The sequence below is a fragment of the Balaenoptera physalus genome, assembly GCF_965194825.1.
Source record: "Balaenoptera physalus genome assembly, chromosome: 8".
Taxonomy (NCBI): Eukaryota; Metazoa; Chordata; class Mammalia; order Artiodactyla; family Balaenopteridae; genus Balaenoptera; species Balaenoptera physalus.
Window position 1 is genome coordinate 16,651,537 of NC_138887.1, and position 14,797 is coordinate 16,666,333.

The 14,797-nt window shown below is 40.7% G+C and overlaps 1 pseudogene across 1 annotated transcript in view; it reads left to right on the forward strand.

Annotated features, from left to right (window-relative positions):
* Window positions 1-951: 951 nt before the first annotated feature.
* Window positions 952-14,797, forward strand: part of LOC309666470 (ret finger protein-like 4A-like protein 1 pseudogene) — a 28,458-nt pseudogene continuing 14,612 nt past the window's right edge. Inside the window, exon 1 of the transcript in view lies at window positions 952-1,031. The product of the transcript in view is annotated as a ret finger protein-like 4A-like protein 1 pseudogene (transcript). The remainder of the gene's footprint in view (window positions 1,032-14,797) is intronic.

Consider the following 14,797-nt stretch of genomic DNA (forward strand, 5'->3'; position numbering starts at 1 on the left):
ACTCTAGAGCACAGCCTCAGTAGTTGTGGCGCATGGGCTTAGTTGCTCCGCGGCATGTGGGATCTTCCCAGACCAGGGCTCGAACCTGTGTCCCCTGCATTGGCAGGTGGATTCTTAACCACTGTGCCACCAGGGAAGTCCTGATGGAGGAGAATTTGAACCGAGGCGTTGGCTGGGTTTTGCTGACTGAGGCCAAAGGGAGGTGCTGTTCCAGGGTGAGGAATGGCTGGTCCAAGGCAACGATGTGACTGTAGCACAGGGAGGAGACGACGGTGCTGAGGTTTCTGGCAGACACAGGCCCACCAGGCAACGTGTCTCCTGTTCGGCAGTCTCACCGCCTCTCTTCCACGCACAACTAGGATGTCAGTGCAGAAGGATTCACTGCGGAAAGCTGGCTTGGTTTGGTGCTCACCTGCCCCTGAGTGAGCTAAGCTCATCTGCTTTTTGCCTTCTGTCAAGTCAGCTCTTCTCTGAATTCAAGTAGAAGTATGAGAATTTCTTGCCACCTCGGGTTGGAAGTTTGCCGTTATCACCGCTTGAGATACCACAAGCAGACTATATTTCCAAACGGAAAGCAGCCCTCTCAAGGCCTGCCTCGCCAGGGCGGGGCAGACAGGCGCTGGGGACACCAGGGGGGTTTGCCATCTCGGGTGGCATCTGCAGAGAGTGAGTGCGGAGCAGCAGGGGCTCAGACATTACCACACGGCAGAAGTGCCTGGATCAGCTGCTGGGTCTGCGTGTGGGCTGGTACCTCCCTTCCTAGGCCACCTGGACGTTGTCAGTCAACAGCAAGCATCTGATGACCGACCCTATCGTTGAGCCGGCACTGTCCGCCTCCACCCCGTCTCGCTTTCTAGCTGATGCTATTTGAGGCATATATAAGGGGTGAGAGCCTGGTGCCCATTTCCCTGGGGGGCCTGGGGCCTGAGCTCACCACTCTGCACCCCGACGATGACAACTCCATCAAAGTCGACTGCCTCCCTTCGGGCCCCCACCACCGTGGTGGCGCAGAAGATACACGATGCGCTGCAGTAAGATACAGACACGGTGCGTGGGACGTGGAGACGTGCTGTCCAGATGGCCCCTCCGGGGAGGAGTGTGGACAGCAGACTGTTGTCAGCTGTTAGCCCTTCCAGGTCTGCCTCGGCTGCAGAGCGCTGCCCCCCCGCCAAGGCCCTGTCCACATCCAGTGACTGACTGAGGCAGGTGCGTAAAGGCCTGGCTCTCTGGCCCAGGGCCCGACAACTCAGATGGGCCTCCCAGCCCTGCTTTGGTCTCTTCTTTTCAGAGGTGCTAATCCTAAAGGCCTTCCCCAATAAACACCCACAGCCTTAATTCTGTTTCAGAGTCTGCTTCCTAGAGAACCTCACTTGCAACACATGAGTTTGAATTTCAGCTGGACTAATTAGGAGGTCTGTGACCTGGGGGAAGCAAGAACTTATTATCAGTAAGACTTCATTTCCTTATCTGCAAAACGGGAATCATAGTAACTTCTTCATAGGATTATTGTGAGTGCATTCACATACCTGGTGCAGAGTAATCACTCATAAAATTACATATCATAATCTTGGGCAAGTTATATAACTTTAGTGAGCCTTGGATCCTTTATCTAAAAATAGGACAATAACACTTACATCTCAGGATTTCTTTTTAAATTGAAGTATAGTTGATTTACAATATTGTGTTAGTTTCAGGTGTACAGCATAGTGATTCAGTGTATCTCAGGATTTTGGTAAGGATTGTGTGGCATCCTGTGTGTGTTAGGTTCTCAAGAGATATGCCTTTTCCCCCTATTTTTTTCTTTTAAGTATCAGTAGTACCTTTATATTGTGAATTTGAAAAATAATTCCTGTTTATGTTCTTTCTCTTTATTGCTTACCCATTATCAGAGTGTAGTACATTTGTATTTGGAGGAGGAAAACAATATAGAGCAGAAAGGTGGGGCTAAGGCGGAGCCCTGGTTTTGTGGCTCTCTTCTCTTCCATCACAGGTCAAAGGCCAACTCCTCCAGGAAGCTCGCCCTGACTGATTCAACACATTCTGCAAACCACTCATACGACCTTTGATTCCCCTCTCTTTTTCCTTGGTTCATTTTTTAAAATCCTTTATTGAATTTGTTACAATAGTGTTTCCATTTTTATGTTTTGGTTTTTTGGCCACGAGGCACGTGGGATCTTAGCTCCCTGACAAGGATCGAACCCGAACCCCCTGCATTGGAAGGCGAAGTCTTAACCACTGGACCGTCAGGGAATTCCCTTCCTTGGTTCATTTTTGTAATCCTTATAATGATATATTTCTGTGGATTACAGGATTTCTATTTTTACATTGTAAAAGCAGGGAAGGTATCTATTTTTTAAAGAGAGTCCATCTACCTGAACATGGCTGTCTGTGTTCCCTGGGAATGTTTATTGGTTCCTATACTAGTTAACAGTGACCACCTCTTACGAAAGTGCTGAGTCTTGCTGGATGCGCCAGGAATTCCTGCTGAGTTGACAAGGAATATGAGAGCCAGATAGGGTCTTCCCCTCGTCCAACTCTGTCATCTCACCCATGAGGAAACTTTGTTTAGGTCAGCTCTGTCATTTAAAGGCTCCTGTGGAATGTCATTTAAAGGCTCCTGTGGAATTTCTGTAGCCCCATCTTTATTACGTCTTCTCTATTTTATAACTTGACAGTCAATTTTTTTTTTTTTTTTTTTCTGATTTAAAGCTTGGTCAGTTCTAGGAACACTGTCTTATACTGACACCTACTGGGCAGGTGGGAAAATAACTGATACCTAGAACACTGTCGTTTGTTAGGACTAGAAGGAGAGGAATTGTGTCTTCCCCACTGCATTCATTTTTAATAAGCATCTTTCTTACAACTATTCTTGTTTTAAGCTTTCATTTCTCTCTTCTCCTGCTAAATCTGATGGTCCATATTAGATTTTAGATTTCTTGGGTATGATGATTCTATCCAATTAAGATTCTAAAAGCCCATAGTACCTTTAAGCAATGTCGTTCTGTAGATATACTTAATGTTTAATGATGAACAATAATCACTGTCATTAACTGTAACCTTAATTCTGCACGCACTGCGGCTCTGAACAGCTGGCATGTCAAGTGGGTCCTGTGAAAATTATGGGGCCATTATTAATCCTAGATTCACCTGTTGGCGGGAACGGCAAGAGGCCATCTGATCTGGATCAAAACCTCTCACTGATGGTAGTAAGAACCATCCAGGATGAAGGACATACATTCTTTCCTTGAAGGTTTCTCCAGAGCTCACAACCCTAGTGAAAATTCATTCAAGTGCTTCACTATCCTAATGTGACTTGGTTATAAAACCACCTCTCTCCTGCTTTTATATAAAGTTTCTTTGTTCTCCTAAGGTCTGGCAATGATTAATCAAATCCTACTCATAAAAACCTTATAATATATACCAGTAGGTAATATTCTAATCACCCCTTTTCCTACCCCTTTTCACTGTACTTTTCTTTAGTTAATAATTTAATATTTTAGGGCTTCCCTGGTGGCACAGTGGTTAAGAATCCGCCTGCCAATGCAGGGGACATGGGTTCGAGCCCTAGTCCGGGAGGATCCCACATGCCGCAGAGCAACTAAGCCCGTGCGCCACAACTACTGAGCCTGCACTCTAGATCCTGCAAGCCACACCTGCTGAAGCCTGTGTGTCACAACTACTGAAGCCCACGCGCCTAGAGCCTGTGCTCCGCAGCAATAGAAGCCACTGCAATGAGAAGCCCACACACCGCAACGAAGAGTAGCCCCCGCTCGCTGCAACTAGAGAAAGCCCGCGTGCAGCAACGAAGACCCAACACAGCCAAAAATAAATAAAATTTAAAAAAATAATTTAATCTTTTAAAGTACTTTCTAGTGGGTTCCATACTTTTTTTTCTTGTGGTAGATATATACAATCAAATATTATTCAGCCATTAAAAAGAAGGAAATCCTACTATTTACGATGACAACATGGATTAACTTGGAGAGCAAGGTGCTAAGTGAAATAAGCCAGACAGAGAGACAAATGCTGCATGGAATCACTTATCTATGGGATCTAAAAAAGAAAGTCAAACTCATAGAAACAGAAAGTAGAATGGTGGTTGCCAGGAGCTTAGGGTGGGGGAAATGGAAAGAGATTGATTAAAGAGTACAAACTTTCAGTTATAAGATGAGTAAGTTCTGAGGATCTAACGTACAGCGTGGAGACTGTAGTTAATGATGATGTATCGCATGCTTGAAATTTACTGAGAATAGATTTGATGGGTCCGCACCACACACACACAAAGAGTAACTATGTGAGGTGATGGTTGTGTTAATTAACTTGATTGTGTAAATGTTTTATAATGTCTGTATATAGCAAATCATCGTGTTGTACACTTTAAGTATATATAATTTTATTTATCAATTATATCTCAATAGAGCTGAAGATAGAAAAGAGAGAAAGGAAGACACCCCCCAGGGTTTCAGCCTGATCACATTCTGTACCACAAGCTGGGAACTAAGAGATCCTGTTCATTATCTGGGGCTTGGAGGAGGAGCCACTGATGGATTGGGATCAGGTGTACTTGGGAGGTGCCTTGATACCTAGAGCAAAGAAGTCAGGTGGGCTCAGGGAGAGGAAAGGGCATGGATTTGGGAACTGTGAGACTTAGGTTTGAAATCTGACTCCATCACTTACCTGTTGTGGATCTCAGGCTCCTCTTTGCCTCAGTGTCTTCATCGGTACATGGGGACAATAAGATCATTCCGCATGGTGATTATGATAAATTAATGACACAGGGCTTGACACGTAGTAGGTACCAAGTTATTTCTATTCCCTGTTTCAAAGCCATGCTGTTTACTTACGTCTGGCCCTGTATGCCATCTGAATATCGCCCCTGTTACCAGTTCTTTCATGTGATAGATGCCATTTCTGGAGATCCTTAGGGCTGAAGCCTTCTTCTCTTCAAGTTTTCCGGTTGCTGCAAATCATCTCTGCTTCCCTCTCAGACTTCTCAGACATCCTTTGGTCCTTGAATTGTCTGTTTTCAGACTTTACAAAAATGGCCCCAGGGATTTACTTGTTTAACAAACTTTTTCTGAGCTCCTGTAAAGTAGCAGCAACATTGGTAGAATGGTGAATAAAACATACAAAACTCCCTATCCTCACAGAGCTTTTACTCCAGAAGAGGAGGACAGAAAAGCAAGTAGAGCATATGGTTTGTTAGACGATCATGACTGCTGAGTTAAAAAATAAGGCAAGACGGGTGATAGGGATTGTGTGTGTATGAGTGTGCATGTATTTGGGATGATGGTTGCCTCGCTGCTTTTAGAGCTGTTGGGGGGACAAGGGCTGCCCTGGGAGCCCTAGGCTTCTTGTGGTGACATAAACAGGGTTAAAGTATGCTGAGGTTGGTCCTGATGGTCTCAAGGAAGATAGTGGTGTGGAGGGGGAGAAGCATGAACGGTCCCCTCTTCATTCCTGCCAAAGTGGATGTGCAAGGAACATGGGGAGGGCTTCCCTGGTCTTATCTGGAGCAAGAGGAGTCAGTGGGATTCCCTTTAATTCCCTCCTTCATTCAGGCAGGGGGACTTCGTAAATGTTGATTTCTTGAGACTCTGGCCCTGACAAGCATTAAAAAAATAAAAAAAAAGAAGAAGGAAGCTCAGATGTTGTTTTCTTCAAGGAGCCCATCCCAGTGCTCTGGAACATGAGAGAGTCATGGAGGACCTGAGCTAGCCCATCAGGCAATGAGCCCTCTTTCTTGAGTGGCTATCATAAGATGTGATACCAAGAAACATCGCTAAGACAATATTTAACAAACGTGGCAGAGTTGGGGGGGGGCATTGGCTGGGAGTGGAAAGTCCGCTTTCCCCTTTTGACTGACTCTTGGCTTGCTGCACTTACCCCTCCAAGTCTGTTTCTTCTTCTTCTCTTTGATGAGGAGGCTGGCCTCTAACATCTATTTCTGATACAAAATTCCATGACTTTAAGAAGTTAGGATTTTATCTGTCAGAGTTTTGAAAAGAAAATAGAGGACTTTAGAGCATAAATAGAGTTTCCATTTCATTTCATTTCGTTTCGTTTCATTTCATTTCATTTATTTTTTTGTTCCAGTTGATTTTGGAAGTAAAGGATGTAGGGAAGGCAGAATTGGCTTTTGTTGTTGGTTTAGAGAAGCAGATTAGATTTCTTGGATAATAGCCTAACATACCAGAGTGGATCCTTCAAAGACTGGGAAGAATTTGTTTGGCAAGAGAATTGCTGATTCGTTCAAGAGGGCTTTTCCACTCAATCTTCTGGACGAGGGAGAAGAAAATCCTGGTAAATCAACTTAAATGCCCCCATTATGAAGATGCCTGGTCCCTCTAGGCTGAATTAGTTGCTCCCTCCTCTGTTTCCACAGAAAGTCAAAGAGCAACCTGGAGCCATGGGATAGAGAAAGGCAGATGGCCCCCTGCAGCAGCAGTGCATATAAGATGAATCCTTAATAAGTGTGTGATGAATGAATAAATAAATGGAAGACTGTCAGGAAGTAAGACTAACCAATAGGTAGGGGAACTGGGGAAATCAGGGCAGGTGACTTCAGATTTTCATTAATCCCAGATCAAATTCAAGAATTACTAAATGTGGTTTATGAGCACATAGAAAAGGAATCATCACCCAGACCCATCGTGGCCTCATCAAGGAATGGTTTTGCTAGTAATCTCACTGGTAGAGTTTCTAGAGTTGTAGGTTGTGGGAAGCCTGTGAACATAGTCTATCTTAATTTCAGAAAAGCAATTAAAGTTCCCCCTGATCTTTTTTGGTTAAGATGGTGAAATGAAGACTTGCTGATCATACTGTTAGAGTTACAGCTGATAGAAACATCTTTATTCAAATAGTGTTGATTACGGCATTTTTCTAACTGGAATGAGATATGTCGTGGAGTGCCTCAGGGTTAAGGTCTTGGTCTTAACTGTATAACTTTAAAAAAATTAATTACTTTGAAGTAATTATAGGTTCACAGGAGATTGTAACAAAGAATGTGTAGGGAGGTTGTATGTATGCTTTAGTCCATTTCCCCCAAAGACAACACCTTGCATAACTATAGTATGATATCAAAACCAGAAAATTGGTATTGGGACAATTGTGTGTGTGTGTGTGTGTGTGTGTGTGTGTGTGTCTTTGTGAGTGTCTCTGTCTATCTCTGTGCAACTTTATTACATGTGTAAATTCATGTAACATCACCATAATCAAGGTAACACTTGACAGCCACTAATCTGTTCTCTATCTCTAGAATTTTGTTATTTCAAAAATGTTGTATAAACAAAATCATACAGCATGTAATCCCTTGAGATTGGCTTTTTCCACTCAGCCTAATTCTCTTGAGATCCATCCAGGTTACTGTATATATAACTTGTGTTGCTTTTTAATTTCTGAGTAGTATCCCATTGTATGGAAATACCACAGTTTGTTTAACCATTTACCTGCTGGAGGATATTTAGGTTGTTTTCAGTTTTTGGCTATTATGAATAAAGCTGTTATGAGCATTTTTACACATGTTTTTGAACGCAAGTTTTCATTTCTTTAGGATAAATGCCCAAGAGTGCATTTGCTGGGTTACATGGTAATTATATGTTTAATTTCATAACACTTTGGCAAATTATTACCCAAAGTAGCTATACTATTTTACATTCCCATCAGCAATATGAGTGATTCAGTTTCTCTGCATACATGCCAGCATTTGATGTTTTCACTATTTTTAATTTTAATCATTCTGATATGTATGTAGTAATACCTCATTGAGGTTTTAATTTGCATTTCCCTAATGGCTAAGATGTTGAACATCTTTTCACATGTGTATTTGCTCTCTGTATATCCTCTTCAATGAAATGTATGTTCGTGTCTTTTGTGCATTTTCTAACTGGAGTGAATTGGATTATTTGTTTCTTCCTGTTGAGGTTTGAGAGCTCTTTATATTGTATATTCTAGATCAAGTCCTTTAGTGAATATAAGATTTGCAAATACTTTCTCCTGGTCTGTAATTTATCTTTATATCCTCTTAACAGGGTCTTTTGCAGAGCAAAAGTTTTACATTTTGATGAGGTCCAATTTATCAAAGTCTTCCTTAAGGGATCATGATTTTTGGTGTCAAGTCTAAAAACTCTTCATCTAATCCTAAAGATGTTCTACTGGTTTTATTTTCTGAAAGTTTTATCATTTTATATTTTACATTTAAGTTCATAATTCATTATAAGTTAATTTGTTTAACTTTTAAAGTCAAAGAGGTTGAAGATATGGTAGGCATGTAGGTGATGCAAGCAGCTGGAATACAGTGATGAAACAAGTAAGATAGAATTTATAAGCATGCAATATCAGAGACAGTTTAATGTGGGGATTGAGAAAGTGGGCTCTGAAGCCAGACTGCTTAGGTTCAAATGCCTGAGCTGCCCGGAAGGCCTTGGGGAAGTCCCATAACCTCTCTTGTGTCTTAGTTTCTGCATCTGCAAAATGGGATTAATGTAGAGTACTTACCTTATATGGTTGTTATACGAGCTTAATGAGAAAATACAGAGCACTTAGATCAGTACTCCAAGAAATGCCACCTATTATTATCACTGCAACTTAACATTGGTTTAAACATTGGGCAGTTACAGGGGAGACATGACCAAATAGGGAGTTCATGTGAAAAAATCCATTATATGCAAAGAAGTAGAGAGGTGAACTTAACGTCGTTGAAAATTTTAGCTTAAATGTCTGCCCAATTTTTGTCCAGTAGTAGATGTTTATAAATACGTATCTTCATCCAGAAATGGCAAGATTTATGCAGGATCAAAATGACAAGGCATTTAAATCCATTAAATGAAAACCAGAGTCCACTTAGGACTGTATAGCTACTCAAATGCATTTTTTCATATTCTTGTTGAGACTGTACAAAGCAAAGTCATTGTTTTAGATTATCAGCTACTAGAAAATGGCCAGTCATTATTTCTGTGCAAGTGTAATAAACCATCAGTAGGAACAAAAAGGGCACTGACAGAATTCATTGTCGTAGTTTGATGTGGGATCATGTAAATTCTCAGCTTCTTGCAGTGGGGACTTCTGGGTCCCCAGCCCTTGGTACTACTAACAGAATGTTGGGGCATGGATCTTAATTATGGTCTCTACTTTTGATGAAAATGAGGAATGAGGGAGATGTAGATCTAGGGGGATTGACTAGATGGAGAAGGGATTACCGGAAGTGACAGGAAGAAGCCATTACAAATGTTAGACGTTAGAAGGGTGGGGCAGAGGAAGCAGAGAGTGTCTCAGATTACTAGAAAGAAGTGGGACCCCCTTGGACTGGGGTCTATCTGGTCATTACTGTGCCAGGAAGCAGCTGAGGGCCACTGGGCAATTCACCCAGTCTCTTCGGTGCCTAGGTTTCCTTTTCTGCCACATAATAAAAATGGTACCTGCTCCACAAACTCCACGGGCTGTTATGAAGAATACATTTGCATGAAAATTTCTTTAAGCAAAACATGAAAATATGACATTGTTATTGTTTCGTAGTGGATCTTTGTTCATTATTTTTATGGAATATACTCTTTTTAAAAATATTTTATTGGAGTATAATTGATTTACAGTGTTGTGTCTGTTTCTGCTGTACAGCAAAGTGAATCAGTTATACGTATACATATATCAACTCTTTTTTTAGCTTATTTCTCCATATAGGTCATTAGAGTATTGAGTAGAGTTCCCTGTGCTATATAGTAGGTCCTTATTAGTTATCTATTTTATATATAGTAGTGTGTATATGTCAATCCCAATCTCCCAATTTATCCCTCCCTCCCCTCACCCCCTGGTAACCATAAGTTTGCTTTCTACATCTGTAACTCTATTTCTGTTTTCTAGATAAGTTCATTTGCACCCTTTTTTTTTAAAGAAACCTCTTTTTTAAAAATTTATTTATTTATTTTTGGCTGTGTTGGGTCTTCGTTTCTGTGCGAGGGCTTTCTCTAGTTGTGGCAAGCGGGGGCCACCCTTCATCGCGGTGCGCGGGCCTCTCACTATCGCGACCTCTCCTGTTGCGGAGCACAGGCTCCAGACGCGCAGGCTCAGTAGTTGTGGTTCACGGGCCCAGTTGCTCCGCGGCATGTGGGATCTTCCCAGACCAGGGCTCGAACCCGTGTCCCCCGCATTGGCAGGCGGACTCTCAACCGCTGCACCACCAGGGAAGCCCTGCACCCTTTTTTAAAATATGGAATATACTCTTAAGAACTAGCACAATCTCTCTCTCCTGCTCTTTGCTTACTAAATTCCTTAGATTTGGGGGTTCCCCACTCTACCTCATTTAGCAGTGTCTCAGCAGTGTAGTGTAACTGGCTTTACCTGAGATGCTGTTTTGTCTCAGTGACTGCTGTATGATGTTTGTAGTCTAGATCATTAAGCTGACTCTCCTCTCCTAAATCTCTAACGTAGGGAACTGACCTGCCTTTTTCACACTATGCCTTGCCACTTCTCACATGTCTATATGTCTGAAAAAACATGGATCCCAACTCTACCCAAGAAAACAAGCTTTAATTTGTCTTAAAGAATAAGTAGCCGAGGTTAGCAGATGTAAGCTTTTATATATAGAATGGATAAACAAGGTCCTACTGTATAGCACAGAGAACTATATTCAATATCCTATGATAATCGATAATGGAAAAGAATATTAAACAAAGAATGTATATATATGTATAACTGAATCTCTTTGCTATACAGCAGAAATTAATACAACATTGTAAATCAACTATACTTCAATAAAAAAAGAGTAAGTAGCTGAATGTTAGTTCAGGCTCCATTATGAAATACTCAAAGTTACACTGAAAATTGTGTGTGTACACGTGTGAAATAGGTTGAAGAAGAGACTATTTAGTTAAGGTACCATAAATTTGTCTATTTCTTTGCAGAAAGCAGTATTCTTGAGGGTTTGCTATTATGGTCATCATTACCTTCAATTTTTAACTATGTGGTTAAAATAAAGGGATTTTTAGATCATTCACAGGTTTAGACCACAAACTGAGAATTAAAGAATTAATCCTTTGGGGGAGTATTTTGGGGGGAAAAAATCCAGTGACCACAAAGTCCCTTAATTATGAAAACATGAGGAGAGGATTGCTAACAGTGGGCAAAATAAAGACCTTGGAATAATTTAAAGTTTTCTTAATTTGAATGCTTATTTGTTATTCATATTTGATTTCCCCATTGCAACCTCATTAAAATAGGGTAATATGTGTATCAAGAGAAGAGAAATATATTTATTTATTTAATGATTTGAGGAAGCACTGGGAAGACTGTTTTGATGAAAATATTTCTCAAAGTTCTGCCACATGGAGAACAGTATGGAGGTTCCTTAAAAAACTAAAAATAGAACTACCATATGACCCAGCAATCCCACTACTGGGCATATACCCTGAGAAAACTGTAATTCAAAAAGAGTCATGTACTACAATGTTCACTGTAGTACTATTTACAATAGCCAGGACATAGAATCAACCTAAGTGTCCATCGACAGACAAATGGATAAAGAAGATGTGGCACATATATACAATGGAATATTACTCAGCCATAAAAAGAAATGAAATTGAGTTATTTGTAGTGAGGTGGATGGACCTAGAGTCTGTCATACAGAGAATGAAGTAAGTCAGAAAGAGAAAAACAAATACTGTATGCTAACACATATATATGGAATCTAAAAAAAATGGTTCTGAAGAACCTAGGGGCAGGACAGGAATAAAGACACAAATGTAGAGAATGGACTTGACATGGGGAGGGGGAAGGGTAAGCTGGGACGAAGTGAGAGAGTGGCATGGACATATATACACTACCAAATGTAAAATAGATAGCTAGTGGGAAGCAGCGACATAGCTCGGTGCTTTGTGACCACCTGCAGGGGTGGGATAGGGAGGGTGGGAAGGAGACGCAAGAGGGAGGGGATATGCGGATATATGTATATGTATAGCTGATTCTCTTTGTTATAAAGCAGAAACTAACACACCATTGTAAAGCAATTATACTCCAATAGAGATGTTAAAAAAAAAAAAGCTCTGCTACATAGTTCTGAAAATCCACCATTAGAGAATCATTCTTTGGGGAGTACCAGTTATCTAGGAGGGATACCTAGTAAGCTGCTGTCCATCAAGAACACATATACAAGGCCACATAAGATTATCACAAAGTACAGGCTCTGGAGTCAGATGGACCTAGGATTGAATTTGGCTTTGGCACTTACTAGCTGTGAGATTCTGGGCAAATTACTTATCTTCTCTGAGTCCCAATTTCTTCATCTGTAAAATGGGGTTAATAATGGCTCTCACCTGATGGACACAATTTAAATGAGCTGATCTATTTGAAGAACATAATATAATACTTACTTTAAAGTAGCCTCTTAGTACATTGCAATGAAAATTATTAGCAGTAGTAGGAATATTTCATTTGAACTGGGGTTTGCATAGCTTTGGGGGTGCATGAAGAAAGAGGTATATAGAGGTATATAGATTCAGATAATTTCAAGGGAATCAATTTCCAAATTCTCTCTCTCTCTCTATATATATATATTCTTTCTGTATTCATCTGCTTCCAAATGCACCTGCATCAGGCTGCTTCCCCTTTTCTGTCTTGCCTTCCACAATTTCCCGTCTTCTGCCTTACAGAAGAGATCTCATCCGACCCAAATCATGCTATGGTACTTTGTCTTGGGTACAGAAACCTCTGGGACACTGAGCAGAGGCAACTCAAACTACAGGTATTTGAGAGCCCTCTTTAAGCAAAATGGCACCATGAACTAAAGGTAATAGGGTATCATGTCTTTCTGTGTCTTATGCTTATCTCTGTTAAGGCAAAGCATAACTCTTATGGAATGAATGTGTCCCCACAAAATTCGTATGTTGAAATCTTCACTCCCAATGTGATGGTATTTGGAGGCTGGGCTTTTGTAAGATAATTAGGTCCTGAGGGCAGTGCCCTGATGAATACAATTAATGCCTTTATAAGAAGAAACACTGGAGCCCACTCTCACTCTCTGTCATATGGGGTTACAATGAGAAGACAGCCGTCTACAAACTGGGAAGAGGAGCCTCATTAGACACCAGATCTTCTGGCCTCTTGATCTTGGACTTCCTGGGCTCCAGAACTGTGAGAAATAAGCGTTTCTTGTTTAAGCCACACAGTCTATGGTAATTTGCTATAGCAGCCTGGACAGATTGAGACAATACCTTAAACAGGTAAGCTGATGTATATTTGGATGTTTTTGATTTCAAGTCTGTAATGGAATTATGTAGTAGCGGGGAGAGGTGATGGTTTTTTTTGTTTGTTTGTTTGTTTTTGGTCTTCACTACTGGCAAAGAAGGTATTGTTCCTGAGGAAAGAAATCGTTGAGAACAGAGTAAAAAGAACATTTCTTGGAAATATGGAAGATGGCAGCTTGTTATTCGCCCAGGTGACAAACTCATGACGGGTTTCTGTACTTAGCTAGCTAGCTATCTTGAAATATTCAAGATTTGAAAGCAGCATGCTGGGAAATACCAGTCTGCTATGAAGCACCCTTTCTCTGCAGTTTCACCATCTCAGTAAAGAGGATGAGGTCGGTGAACATGCTCATTTATCTGCATTTTAGTCTAGTCTCACTGGTACAATTTGCATGATATCAAGGTGAAAAGACCCACATGTTCTTCCAACATGTCAACGTTTTATTTTCTAATAAGAAACATATATTAGAGGTAAGTTAGTGTTTTGTGTTCTCTTGAATATTTATTCAAATTCATAAGAGAAACATTTTCATTAACTTTTGGTAAAAGTTAGCAAAATATGAAATCCATACTCATTTTTTATGAAGGTACAAATCTCCTGCTCACTGTCACTCATCAACCACTTTTCTGCTCATTTATTAAATCCTACCATGTACATATTAGATATCTTAGCTTGGGCTGCCATAACAAAATACCATAGACTGGGGGGCTTCAATGACAGCAATATATTTTCTCATAGTTCTCGAGCTGGAAGTCTGAGATCAGGGTGGCAGTATGCTCCGGTTCTAATAAGGACCCTCTTCCTGGCTTGCAGGCGGCCACCTTGTCCCTGTGTCCTCACATAGGAGAGAGAGAGCTCTGGTGTTTCTTCCTATCATTATATGGGCATCAGCCCTGTTGGATTAGGGACCTACTCTAATGACCTCATTTAACCTTTCTAACCTCCTCACAGGCCCTTTCTCCAAGTACAGTCACATTGTGGGCAGGGGGTGGGGGGCGGTTAGGTCTTCAACCTAGGAATGTCAGGGGGACACAATTCGCTCCAAAGCATTAGGTTTAAGCAACTTAACAGGAATATATTGCAGATTATACTTTAAATAATATGCTCAACAGTACTTAATGTACATTTTGTAAGCATGTACTTATTTGCAACTGAGTTCTTTTCTCTTGCAATTTGCATAAAATATTTAAACTATACTCCTAAAAGTAGAACATCTATTTAGTTTCAAAAGCAAATAAAAAATTTCCCCAAGTGCAAATCTAGTATAAAATGACCTAAGCAAAATATGTTACACATTTAGAAAACCAGCTTGATTTAATTAGTATTAATCTTTCCCTTTCAAATGTTAATATACTGATTCCAATTCTGTGAAATGTGTAATTACCTAAACATAATTGACTTCAACCCATTTTGGGAAGAAATCACTTATATATAAATAAATATCCTCCATTGTCTGTCTGTATGTCTGTCATATCTTTACTACGCATTTTGAGATGTCCTTACAAAATGAAATGTGACATTAATATATGCCTTTGCTTACAGTCAAAAAGAAAAGTTCTAAAAT